Consider the following 13665-nt stretch of genomic DNA (forward strand, 5'->3'; position numbering starts at 1 on the left):
GCAAAACTACACATATATAGCCTATATTGAATTGCTTGCCTTCTCAGTGGGGATGTGTGGGGAGGGAGGAAGGAAGAGAAGTTGGAACTCAAAGTTTTAGGAACAAATGTTGAGAATTGTTTTTGTGTAAAACTGGGAAATAAGAAATACAGGTAAAGGGGTATAGAAATTTATCTTGCCCTACAGGACAAAAGAGAAGATGGGGATTAAGAGAAGGGAGGGGTGTTAGAAGGGAGGGCAGATTGGTGGAAGTGGTAATCAGAATGCTCAGCATTTTGGGGTGCAGGGAGGGGAAAGATGGGGAGAAAATTTGGAACTCAAAATTTTGAGGACGTGAATGTTGAAAACTTAAAACTGATAAATAAATAATTAAAAATAATTCATCAAACTGTTTAAAATAATTTACAATTTCAGTCAGATTTGTCAGTTGCTTTATATTATGTCCACTCATCTATCTGAAATGTATCTTGAAAAAACATATTTAAATTGTGTCAAATGTACTATTTCACTTCAATAGGAACTTTGTATTCTTTTACATCTGGCAAATTTTAACAAATAAAATCAATTTCTCTTCTGATGAATACAATAGCTAGCAAAAATGTTATACCTGGTTAAAAGTCCACAGTAATAAAGTATAATAAAATTTCTTGATACTTGATTATGAAATTCAGACATCTTCAGGTTTTGGTTTTGAAAAGTCTTATTACACAAGATCCACAATCACTGAATAAAATACATGATCAAAAAATTATTCTGCAATAAGTAAGGAAGATGTTTAGAGATATTAATTTTAAACAAACATGGTTCAGTTTCATTTTAACAACAAAAAATGAAGGTTTGCAGGGAAGTTTTGCACATAAGGAAATACAATGAACTAATAAAATGTTCTCTTGGCAAGAGCTTTGTAAATAATTCAAGCTATTTTACAACTTCAGTTCATGCTATTACTTTTAATTATACTATGCTACCCTTTTTTATACTGGTTAAGGTAACACTTGACATCCTTCTCCTCTTATAAAAGAAAGTACAGAGATGAATATGAACATGTCATGTTTTACAATATACATGAGCTAACATTCTAAGAATGTTACCTAAAGCTAAATTAAATTGAAGTCTATTAAAATTGATGGAAACTTTTCAGGATATATCATGGGCCATGTACTATGCAAACATCTCAACAATTGTGCACACTAGGAAAAGGAACACTTTCTTACTTTTTTTTTTCCGTGTTGAAGGTTGAATTTCTACTTCATCTCTTTTCCTGTTTTTCTTCCAATGACTTTTCAATCTATTTTCAAAAACTTCTAATTCAGCCTGTTGTCTTTGCTTTTTTTCAATAATAGCTCTGGCTTCTGCTTGCTTTGTCTTGGACGTTTTCCATTTCATTTCCTTATTCGTGCTGTCACATTCTAGAGAAATTCAGCCTTCACGCACCTTACTATACTGGGGTTCCTTTTTCATTCTCTTGTAATGACATCTGAGTTTCCCCTTCTGGTTGCAGTTAAAGGGACATTCACCAGGATGGCATAATGCTTTACAGCATTCACCACAAGGCAACTCTGTAGGACACTGATTTTTGTGAGAAGTCAATAGGTTCTTTTCATCTACATCAGCAGTTGACAATTGTCTGCACTCCATATATAAGCTTTTGAGTTTGCAATGACATTTTATTCTGAGTATTTGAACACAGGAAGGATATTCTTCATGGTGACAGGGCAAAATACATGGGTGAGAACAACCTGGTGGCTATGGTTTATAGAATGTTTCTTCACATTGAAGACATTATGGCTCTGCCTTTTTTTATCTACATAGTCATTCATTTCAATAACTTTATGACAATCTTTCATACAAGTATGGTTTTGACAATCTAGACTCCATTCAAAAAATCTCTTTCAAGAGTAAGGATTCACATGGTAGGTCTCACGCTTCCCAAGACACTCTATTGGATTAGGAACCTGACAGGGAGCACAAGGCAAAGCAGTCTGAATATATGCTAATTCTCAGGGACCTGCAGACTGAAGCATGCCAGTTTGCTTTATTAATGCTTAGTCATGGCTTGGAGCAGGACCACATTCTTTCCAGAACTTTTTCAGCAAGGTTGATGACACAGAGAATGAGGTCCAGAATGACACCAATGTTTTTCTCAATTTGGGTGATGACAAGTTGAAGTCTATCTACACAGCTTTTTGCAACTGGTTTGGTGGTGTCAAAGGTACCACAAGGTACAGTCCCCCTTGCATTAACATTTTAGCACTTCCACATCTTCTGTTTCAGGACAGGGATAACAGCTACCTCTGTGGTAGATGGAGGGACTTATGGTTTCAACACTCTAAAACTTGTACACGTGGCAGATCACAAAGTGGGCAGTCTCCAGGGCAACACTTTCTCTTACACTGATGCCTCTGGCAGTCACACATCTTAATACACTTAGTTTCACACAGATAGGGTTTGTAGCATGGCATTCATTTGATATGCTTTCCGCAATAACAGTGCTTTTCAACTTCCTGTCCACATATTTCACAAGGACCTAAATGATAGAACAGTGAACACCATGAATCTCACATTCAAGAACTTTTCCATGACTATCTCCACAAGTTGGTACATCTTCTGTACAAGGCAAAGGAAACTTTGATTTCTGATGTGGAGAGACATTTTTTCCCAGATTGAGGACATTCTCTACAAGATGACAAACTTGCTCACACTTGGGATGGCCACATGGCAATGTTTTCTCACATATCTGATCACAGTGCCACCCAGGACTTACACAAAGTCTGCTAGCCATTTATCACAGACACACTTTTATTTGCTAACTTGTGAACAGGGTTGACAATTTCCTGCACAAGAGTTTTCATGCTTAGGCTTCCCAGACCGATTATATAGGTGCTGCTGGACCACTCCTTGGTACTGTACCTTCAAGATAAAAGTTTTGCCATCTTGCAGTAACAAGCAATAGTAACCATCTTTGGACAGGGTGGGCAAGGACCTGCGTGACAAAGGAACAAACACATATCCACAAGGGCACACATTCTCTCTCCCACACTTTTCCATGTGAATGAGGTCCAAAGTATGGATCCAGTGGTGAATCTTCTCCTTTTCCTCAATAGCGATAATTCCAAGTAGGTGTTTTAGATCATTTAGATTCCAACCTACATTTTGGAAAAGGTCACTGATAGTCTCTTTTTCTAAAGTCATCATCTGTCAAAGGCAAAGACACAAGGAACAGGCGCATCCTGAACAGCTGCAAACCCCTTGGTTTCTCTTTACTGAAGTAATACAAATTAAGCATGTCATAGCCCCACTGAAAAGCTTCATTTATATACTATCTGGTCTGTTCCAATTCAAGAATATCTCCATCAATCTGACTAGTACACGTTATGAATGTTTTGTCAACAATTTTGCCTTTCTCCCCTTCAGTGTCTTCACCTCCTTTTTCTTCAGAGGAATTAAAGTGATCTTCAGTGAGGTTTTTTTCCCCCTTTTTTCCCCTGCTGCTTGGGTAGACTTCTTGATTTCCTCAAATTTCTTCTGTGAAATTAGTTCACTGGTAGTGGATTCCTGATGTGCTATTGCCACCTGATCCCCTGCTGCTGCTCCCAGGATGCTACTGGGGGGCCCATGGCTCACCCAGCCCCTCTGAATAGCCAGCTGCCAGCTCCCGGGAGAGCTCAGATGTCTTGACTCCAACTTTTTATCTTTCTTTACATTCAGAGCTGAGAGGGGGAAATCAAATGAGGAAAAGATCAACAGGGGGTTGGGTGGGATGGAGTGGAGACAAGCCAAACCCTAGTTGAAAGTAAAGGAAAGATTTACAAGAACTCATGAAGCCTAGAGAGCAGCAGGTTCTAGGACCTACTTCATGAAAAGGTAAGCTACTACATGAAGGGATGCATCAAAGAACCACAAAACCTCAGAGAGGAAAGGGGCTTTGGGGTTATCTAGGCTAGCCCACACACAGAAGACTCCCTCCTATAACACAACTGGCTGGGGATCATTCAGCCTCTGCTTAAAGACTTCCAGTAAGAAAGAACTTCTTTTTGGGGTTTAGGCACATCTATTGATTGAATGAACCAAGCAGTCAGAGGCATAAACTACATGTGAAATCCTTAAGAAATTTGGGAAGGCCATTGAATGGTTTGCAAAATGTACTGAGATTTGTTGAAGCAATTAAACACATCACTGGGCCTATGTATATGAAAGAAGAGATTCTAGCAGCAAGTGGAGTCAAGATTTGGGAGCACCTCGAGAAGGTAGCTTCAGGGTTTGTGACCTCTTCAGGGTGTATTGCTTCCCATTTTAAGAAAGGCATTGATGAAAGCCCAGTAGAGCACTGCAGCTTGGGGGAACTCTATGAGGACTCCACAAAGGAAAGAAAAGGATTTAACATAGTCCAGAGCTATAAGGTTTAATTTTTATTGTATAAGCTCTCTAAACTTCAACCCATTTTCCACTGGCTACTGTGTACTAATGGGAGAGTGTGCCTCCAATTTTCAGTTGGTATTTTGTATCAAAAATTCTTACTTCTTTACCTTAGTAAAGCCCCATTTTAAAAAGTTAGTTAATTCTGGCTGACTGATAATCAGTTGGAAGTATACTGGTGAGGCCTCATGAGTACTAGAGATAACAAGGCTTTAAAGTTACTCTTTGAACTATGAAGAGAAAAGTATTTATCTCTCCTCTGGGTATCCAATCTTTTCATTGGAGTTGGGGTTGGAAAAGTGAGTTTAGAAGGAATACAAAGTACTGGATTTGGAATCACAGAGGGTTCAAGTCTTCACTCTGCTACTTACTATTTTTTGTGACATTGGGCATTTAACATCTCTGGGATTCATTTCTTCATCTTAAAATGAGGGTGGTGACCCCCTCAGCTCCAAATCTTATATTTGATTTTTTTCTCAATTATATATAAAAGCAGGTTTTAACATTTTTTTTTAAATTTTGAGTTCCAGATTCTCTCCCTCTCTCCCCTCTCCACTGCTTGAGAAGGCAAGGAATTTTATATAGATTAGACATGTGTAATTATGCAAAACACATTTCTATATTAGCCATGTTGCAAAAGAAAACAGTCAAAAAAACCCCTAAAAATAAAGTAAAGAAAAGTATCTTTTGATCTGTATTCAGACCCCATCAGTTCTTTCTCTGGAGGAGACTTTTTTTTTTATCAAGAGTCCTGTGGAATTGTCTTGGATCATTGCATTTCTAGGAATGACTAAGTCATTCACAATTGATCACTGTGCAGTATTGCTGTCACTGTGTGCAGTGTTCTTCTGGTTCTGCTTATTACATTTTGCATCAATCCATATAAATCTTTCCAGGTGTTTCCTGAAACCCTGTTCATCATTTCTTATAGCACAATAGTATTCCTTCACAATCATATACCACAACTTGTCCATCCATTCCTCAATGGATGGGCATCCTCTCAATTTCTGATAATTCGCCACCACAAAAAGAGCTGCTATAAATGTTTTTGTAATGTAAGTTTTTTCCTTTTGCTTTGATCTCTTTGGGATACAGATAGCAGTGGTATTGCAGGATCAAAGGGGATGTGCTGTTTCATAGCCTTTTGGGCATAATTCTAAATTGTCTCCAAAATGGTTGCTTCCATTCACAAGTCTATGAATAGTGCATTAATGTCCCAATTTTTCTACTTCCACACCAACATTTGTCTTATAAATTTGATTCAGTTCTCTATATAGTTGAGAAATGAGGCCTTTGTTAAGAGAAACTTCCAGCTCCCAATCTATGACCAGAGAAGGTCCCACCTCCTGTGGGTAGCTCTTCCTGGAGTCCCCAATTCAGATTGGACATCTGTTTCTGAAACCTGCCAATCTTTACTTCTTATGTATTTGGTGTCTAGCTAGATGCCATTTCACCACTGGTTTTGTGGCTCTAAGTCTTGCCTCTTTAACTCTATTTTTGGTAACCCTTCCCCTCTGTGGGCCTCAGTTTCCTTAAGTGTAAAATGAAAGGATTGGGCTAGGTAATCACTAAGGTCTCTTTCTGGCCCTAAATCTAACAATCCTGAGATCCTCTTAAGCCACATCCAGTGAGTGGCAGAGCATTCTCAAGACTGCTACCTGAGTTTCAGGTTGTGGGTTAGTGAGCAGCCTAGACATGGGGCAGGCATCAGGCATGGCAGAGTTGAATTCATTAGTAGCAGGAGGAGGGTCAACCTGTCTGTTGAGTACAAGCCAAAGTTTGAATTTCCACACAGAAAGAAATGGGCCTGCCAAACCAAGAGGTGTGACTGGAAGGAAGTGATAGAGATGGTTTAACAAATGGACCAAAACCCAGAGTTCCAAAGGCAGGTCATTCTTTCAAAGCGATCATCTGTGGAGGCACCACCACTGGTTCAAAGAAATGTAATGAGAATCTAAGTACTTAATTGTGATACTGTTTAAACCTGGGATCAACTTGTATCCTACAAATCAGAGTTGAAAGGACCCTTAGAACAAAGAATGTATAAGCTGAGAGGGCCCCTAGAACACAGGATGTTAAAGTAGGGAGGTCCCTTAGAACATTGGAACTGGGAGGAGTCTTAGAAAACAGAATGTCAGAGCTGAGAGGAGACATAGAACATAATATGTCACAGTGTGAGGGTCCTTAGAACACAGAATTTTAAAGCTGGGAGAGCCCTTCGAACAGAAAATGTCAGAGTGGGAGGGCTCTTAGAACACAAAATTTCAGATGAGACGACTGTAGATAGAACGTTAGAGCTGGGAAGGATCTTAGAACATAGAACTGAGAGTGACCATCAAATCAAACTCCTTCATTTTACAAATGAGCAAACAGTCTCAGAGAGTCTCAGAGAAAACAATTTCTGATTACTGAAGATTTTCTTTCTTATTTTGTGGAGGCCTCAAGATCTTTAGTAATATTCCTTCCACCACACAGGGAGGAAGAACTGGGCAGAGAACAAAGGTCTGTTGCATAGGCCAAACATCCTTCCCATTACCTGCCCAGCCTCCTTCTTGCCTCAAGGTCTCAACATCTTGGGGAACAGATGCTTCCTCTCCCACTCTGTACAGCACTATAGTTACTCATTAGGGGTCTTTTCTTGACCATGGGAGACAAAGCTTCGCTGGGGATCCCTGCACTCCTTTTGCAAATTTACAGAAATCATCCAGGTTCTCCCTGAATTGGAGCTAATAATATCGAGACATTAAATGGTGGTCTCTGAAAGAGAGGGGCGGTATTGTAAATACTCATTGTTCTGTCAGGAGAATACTTCCTATTTTCTTGCTAAAGGGAAGGTTATGTTTAATTAATTCTGCTTATTTGCTGGGGACAGGTCTTGATTGAAAATGAGCTTGCTAGTAACAGGGAGCCATAGTTACGTACCTACATAGATACCTTTACAAAGCAAATCTGGCCTCTAAAGGGACCTTGGGCATAGCTGGTGGGGGTATAAAGAGTCATAGAATTTAGACTTTGAAAGAACCATAGAACATGAAATTTTAGAATATAGAATATGGAACACTGGAGATGCTAGAAGACAGAATGAAGAAACTGAGTTGAAAGGATACTTCTCAACCATCTAATCTACCTCATTTACAAAGGAGGAAACTGAGATTCAGAGCAGGCGATGATTTGTCCAGGGTCACACAGATCATAGAGCTGAATTTCAACTATGGATTTTTACTGCTTTAATGCTTCATTTCATAGTACCTTAGAACCACAGAGCTAGAGCAAGAAGGAATGCTGGAGGCTGTGTATTCCAGACTCCTTGTCTTACCGATGAGGAAATAGAGACGTTCAGTTATTTCAGTTGTGTTTGACTCTTCATGACCCCATTTGGGGTGTCCTTGTAGAGAAAATGTAGTGTTTTGCCATTTCTTTCTCCAGCTCATTTGACAGATGAGGAAACTGAGGCAAACAGAGGTAAGTGACTTGCCCAAGTCACCCAGCTTGGGAGTATTTGAGGCCAGACTGGAACTCAGGAAGACTCATCTTCCTGATTCCAAGTCTGATGCTCTGTGTGCTATGTTTCCATCTAGCTGCCCTTAAATTAAGACCTGGGGAAGTGAAATCACTCGACCAACATCACACAGGTAGGAAGAGGTGGGATAGGAACTCAGGCCCTCTGACTGTACAATCAGTGTCCTTTCTGCTGCACCTCCTATAATCCTGGCTCATTAGCATCCGTCAATCAACCAGAATTTTTTAACACCCAGGATGTGCCCTGAGGCACTGTGGTAAGCACTAGGGACACAGGGAAAAAGAATAAAACTTGCTCTACTTAAGAGAAGCTTACAACCTAACAGAAGAGACCACAAATGTATGTTCATATCTATATTATAAAAATTAAGTGACTAAATAGGGATATAGGGAAAGTAGTTCAAGGCAAGGCAGTTTGTCAGGGGGAGGAAGGAGGGTGCTCAGGAAAGGAAGGCTTTGTGCAGAAGGTGGGGTCTGAACTGCATGGTGAAGGATGGGAAGGCCTCTAGGAGCCAGCCGTGATATTAGCAATAGCAATATTACCTTATGATTACACAGGGCTTTACGAAAGACATCTCATCTGATCCTCCGAACACGGGGCTGGGAATATTATCCCCTTTTTATAGGTGAGGAAAAAGAAGGCTCACAGAAGATGAGTCACTGCCTCTGGAGCCTCTGTTTCTTCATTTGTAAAACAAGGAGATTAGATGAGGTGATTTATGAAGTCTCTTTTAGCTTGGAAAAAAATCCTATGATTTTCCCAAGGTCACCCAGCTAGTTATCTCTTCATTGTGCTATCCTAATTGGGGAGGTAGAGGTAAAAGGCTCTGTGTGTGTGTGTGTGTGTGTGTGTGTGTGTGTGTGTGTGTGTGTGTGTGTGTGTGTGTAGGGGCGGATAGGAAGGCAGTAGGGCATGGTTTCAGGTTGGAGGCATACAAGGTCAGTATTGTCAGTGTGACTAGAGATGGGTAGACATAGCCTTGGGCTGGCAGCTGGCCCAGGTAATGATGCAATGAAGTGAGTGGGGAAGAAAAGGGGGTATATGATAGGACCTTGGCACATCTAGAGAGAAGGCTGAGTTAGGGAGGGATTCCATGGCAGCTGAGGGGCAGGGCAGAGCCCAGTTGAACCGAGCTGGGAGAGCCAGGGATAGATTGGCAGCTGTAGTGACCACTTTTATCTTCCAGGATAAAAATAAAAGTAATGGGGAGGTAGTTTGGGTGGAGGATTGTGTGTGTGTGTGTGTGTGTGTGTGTGTGTGTGTGTGTGTGTGTGTGTGCCTCTGAAAGCACTGTTCCTGCCTGAAGTTTCTGTTCCTGTGGGTATGTATAAATGCATATGAATGGATGTCTCTGTATATCTTGTCCTTATGCTATGTAGAATCCAAGCCAAGAGACTTGGATTCTGGTCCCGACCTGCCTGCTCATGCAACCTTGGAGAAGTTTCTTTGTTGTTACTGTTCAGTCATTTCAGTCATGTCTGACTCCTCATGACCTCATTTGGAGTTTTCTTGGCAACAGTACTGAAGTGGCTTGCTGTTTCTTTCTCCAGCTCATTTAACAGATGAGGAAACTGAGGCAAATAGGGTTAAGTGACTTACCCAGAATCACACAGCTAGGAAGTCTGAGGTCCAATTTGAGCTCAAGAAGATGAGTCTTTCTGTCCAGGCTCCAGTGCTCTATGCACTGTACCATCTGGTTGTCCCTGAAATGATATGTTTGGACTAACTACATGATATCTGAAGACCCTGTCAGCTGATGCATTCTGGGTTGGAAAGACAATTTCAATTCTGTCACTCCTAGCTCTGACATATTATGGTGTAAGCTACATTCTAGCTCTGACATTGTAAGTTCTAACATCATTTCATTCTGAAAGTTTATGCACCAAGGCCCTTCCCAGCTCTAGCATTTTTTGTTCTAAGGCCTTTTCCAGCTTTGACAGTATATCTCCCAAGGGGCTTACATCCCCTTCCCATTCTGACATTGTATGGCCTAATGCCCCATCCAGGGGTGACATTGTGAGGCCTTAGTTTTGGTCCAATGGAAAGAGTTGTGACTCTGAAATGGGAGAATCTGCATTCAAATTGTGCTTCTGACTCTCCCCACCTGATCTTGGGAAAGTCTCTGTACCTTTCTCATTTGCAAAATGGGGCTGGGGAAGCTGGACTAGATGGTCTTTGAAATTTCTTTCAGCTCTAAATACTACCAGTGTACCTTGTGTGTGACTATGTGTAAGACTCTTTTTGTGTTACTATACTTGTGTTTATTTGAGGTGAATTGTGTGTTTGACCAAAGCTCTGAGGATCTGTGGATCGAACACGTTGAGCCTCATTGGTTCAGTAGCTACCCACCATCGCCTTCTGTGAGCCACTGAGCCAGGGATGACTCTATGGACCCCCTCCTTCTCCAGTCACATGTTCCCCGCTGGAACCAGACCCTCCCCAAAATAGTCAGTGGGGCTGGTTTTCGCAGCTGGGAGCAACCCCTCCTTGACTAGACATTGGCACCAGTCTGGGCCTCCAGGCCGTCTTTGGGGAAGAAGAGGGAAGGAGAAAGGTTGGGCTTGAGCTATTTTGGTCCATGATTAGCAGCCTCTTGCCTGTCTCCAAGCCTTCTGGCCAGCACAGTGGCTCATCTGAAGGCTGTGGAAACGGCTTAATCAAACCGTGCTGCCGGCACAACTGATTAATAGATGCTCCTGCTTTAAAAAAAAAAAAGAAAAGAAAAGAAAAAAGAAACTACTTCTGTAAATCAGCTGTTTATTTAACTTTCCTTGGCATTTAATGATTGCAACATTGGAGGGGGGAGGTGATACTGGTGGTGATGGTGGTTTAAAATTAATTTTAGTCTGGCAGGAGCAGGCAGTCAGGGGAATAATGAAGCACGCAGCCTTACGGGAAAATGGAGACGTGGGGGAAATGCCAGTCATGAGTCACAGCTCAATTCCCTCCAGGCCATCAGGCACCCTGAGGATGGGTTGGCAGAAGGAGACTGGCTGGCTGGCTATGGTTGACAAGCTGGGAGAGTCAGGTAGCTTGGTCAGGCTAGCTCAGAGTCTTTGGAGTTTACAGCTGAAAGGGGATTTAGGACATAAAAGATCAGGCCTGGAAGCGACTTCAGAATATAAGAAATCAAAATGGAAGGGGCCTTAGAACAGAGGATATCAGAGCTGGGAAGACCCTTAGGACACAGAATGCCAGAACTGGGAGGGGCCTTAGAATACAGAATTTTTCATCTGGAAAGAATCTTGAACACCAAATGTCAGAGATAGTAGGGGCCCTTAGAACATGTAATGTTGAAATCGACATACATCTAGGAACATAGAATGCTAGAACTGGAAGGGATCATAGAACAAAAAGTATTAGATCTAAAAAAAAACCTAATTTTTACTGAGCAGGAAGCTAAGGTCCAGAAAGATTATTTTTCCCAAGGCCAAATAGGGAGAGAATGGCAAGAACAGTTTTGGATCCATTTCCTTGGACTGGATGGATTTCATTGCCCTACAGTGCCTCTACAAACAGTACTGAAATGTCTCAGTTCTCCTTCTTAATTCTAAGGACCAACTTGGCCCTGTGACAACGTTTTCTCATTTAAAGGATTTTGTAGTCAATCAGTATTTATTCCATGCCTACTATGCTCAAGGCATTAAGACAATGTTTGTAAATAGCAAAGAGTATGTGATTTGTTGTTTCCTCTCCTTCTTCCCTGCACTGTCACCATTTTTGAAGGGTAAGGGGGCTGTGGGTTATTTTGACATGTTTTGTCTGTTTCATTGGTCCCCATGGCTAATGACGTCATCACCCAATACCTATAACCTGCCTGTGGGTGCTGAACCTCTCTGAGGCTAGAATAATGTGTCCTTGAGCAGCAGACATAGTCTATAGCTAAGGCTGAATTGCAAACTTTCTTCTTGATCAGCAGAACCTATAATATGCTGTCATCCACTGACGTAGACTTTGAGAACCTAGGACGATTCCCATGCTGAGGTGGAGCACCAGATTTTTAGTTTTGTAGGGATTTTAAGATAGTGTGGATGGAGAACTGGAATTATAGTCACAGGATCTCCCCTTGAACTCTGCCTCTGACACTTCCTCCCTGGGTCATCTTAGACATGTCATTTCACTGCTTCAGACCTCAGTTTCCTTTTCTGTAAAAACAGGTGATAGGATCATAAGATTTCTAAGGTCCCTTCTAGCACTAAAGCGTCAGTGCTTAATGGCTTAAGTGGTTCTCTCCATCCTGGCTGCCCTCCTCTAGATGAACATTTTTACTCCCCAACATGTATTCTTTGATCCAGTGACACTGGCCTCCTGGAACAAGACCCTCCATCACTCAGCTCTGGACATTTTCTCTGGTTGTCCCTCATGCCTGGAATGCTCTCCCTCCTCCATTTTAATTACTGACCTCCATGGCTTCCTTTAAGTTCCAACTAAAACTCTACCATCTACAGAAAACTGTCCCCAACCCCTCTTAATTCCCGTGCCTTCCCTCTGTGAACCATTTCCTATCTATCCTGTACACATTTTTTGTATTTTGTATATGTTTGTTTACAGGTTGTCTCCCTTATGAGATTGGGAGCTCCTTGAGGACAGGGACTCTTTTGTCTCTTATTGCATCCACAACACTTAGCACAGTGCAGGGCACATAGCAGGTATTTAATATGTGTTTATTGAATGAATAAATTCTACCTCGTTAATTTCCTTCCTAAAATATAGAGGTCAGAACTGAACAGAGTACTCCAGATGGAATCTGGCCAGTTTACAAATCACCAGAGCTATCTCCTCTCTCATTCTGGACTCTCTTAGGTCTTTCCTAGTGCAGCTGAAAATAATATTTACTTTTTTGACCTCCATGTTAATTCACATTGAGCTTTAAGTCCACTTAAGTCCCCTATATTGTTCCCCCATGAATTACTAATTAGCCCTGTCCTTTCCAAGTCCTGGCACCACCACTAATTCTGGCTAATTTTGAGAGGAAGTAATTTTTTCTCTCTAAACCTCACTTTCCAGATTGGCAAAATGAGGAAGTTAATAGATATAATATAGAATGTTGGAACTGAAAGACATTTTCTGATAATCATAATAGCTAGCACTTACATAGTGCTTTTTGATTTACAAAATACTCAATAAATATTACCTCTTTTGATGTCAACAGAAATTCTGAGAGCTAGGTGCTACTGTTATTCTCATTTTGCAGATGAGGAAACTGAGGCTGAAGAGATGTAAAGTGATTCCCCTAGGTTCACATAGTTAGGAAGTATCTGAGGCTGAATTTGAACTCGGGTCTTCCTGACTCTGGCCCAGTACCTTGTACCACCAATAAATTTTGATATAGGAATTAATGGAGCATAATGTTGGAGCTGAGAGGAGGTACAGTCTGTTGAATCCAACCCACTGCATTCAATAGATAGGACAACCTATTAAGGACTTATCATGTGGAATAGTAGTGTAAGAAATGATGACTATGAAGAATTCAAGAAACAAAGGCATATCAACTGATGCGAAGAGACGTTAACAGAACCAAGAGCACAATACCCATAATGACTAAAGCAAGTACATGGAATAAACCTTAAGAACAAGACTGAATGTCTTATAATGACGAAGGATAACCCCAAAGACAGATGAATAGATGTCATTAATTCTCTTCTTTGCAGAAATGGGAGACGATGGGTGTGGAACGCTGCATAGACTGTCAGACTTGATGTGTTGGTTATTTGGCTGAACTGATTTTC

At 41.1% G+C, this 13665-nt stretch overlaps 1 pseudogene; it reads right to left on the reverse strand.

The window, feature by feature from the left end:
• Positions 1-1161: 1161 nt before the first annotated feature.
• Positions 1162-13665, reverse strand: part of LOC140507478 (NF-X1-type zinc finger protein NFXL1 pseudogene) — a 174865-nt pseudogene continuing 162361 nt past the window's right edge.

The sequence above is a fragment of the Notamacropus eugenii genome, chromosome 5 (genome assembly GCF_028372415.1).
Source record: "Notamacropus eugenii isolate mMacEug1 chromosome 5, mMacEug1.pri_v2, whole genome shotgun sequence".
NCBI classification, from domain to species: Eukaryota; Metazoa; Chordata; class Mammalia; order Diprotodontia; family Macropodidae; genus Notamacropus; species Notamacropus eugenii.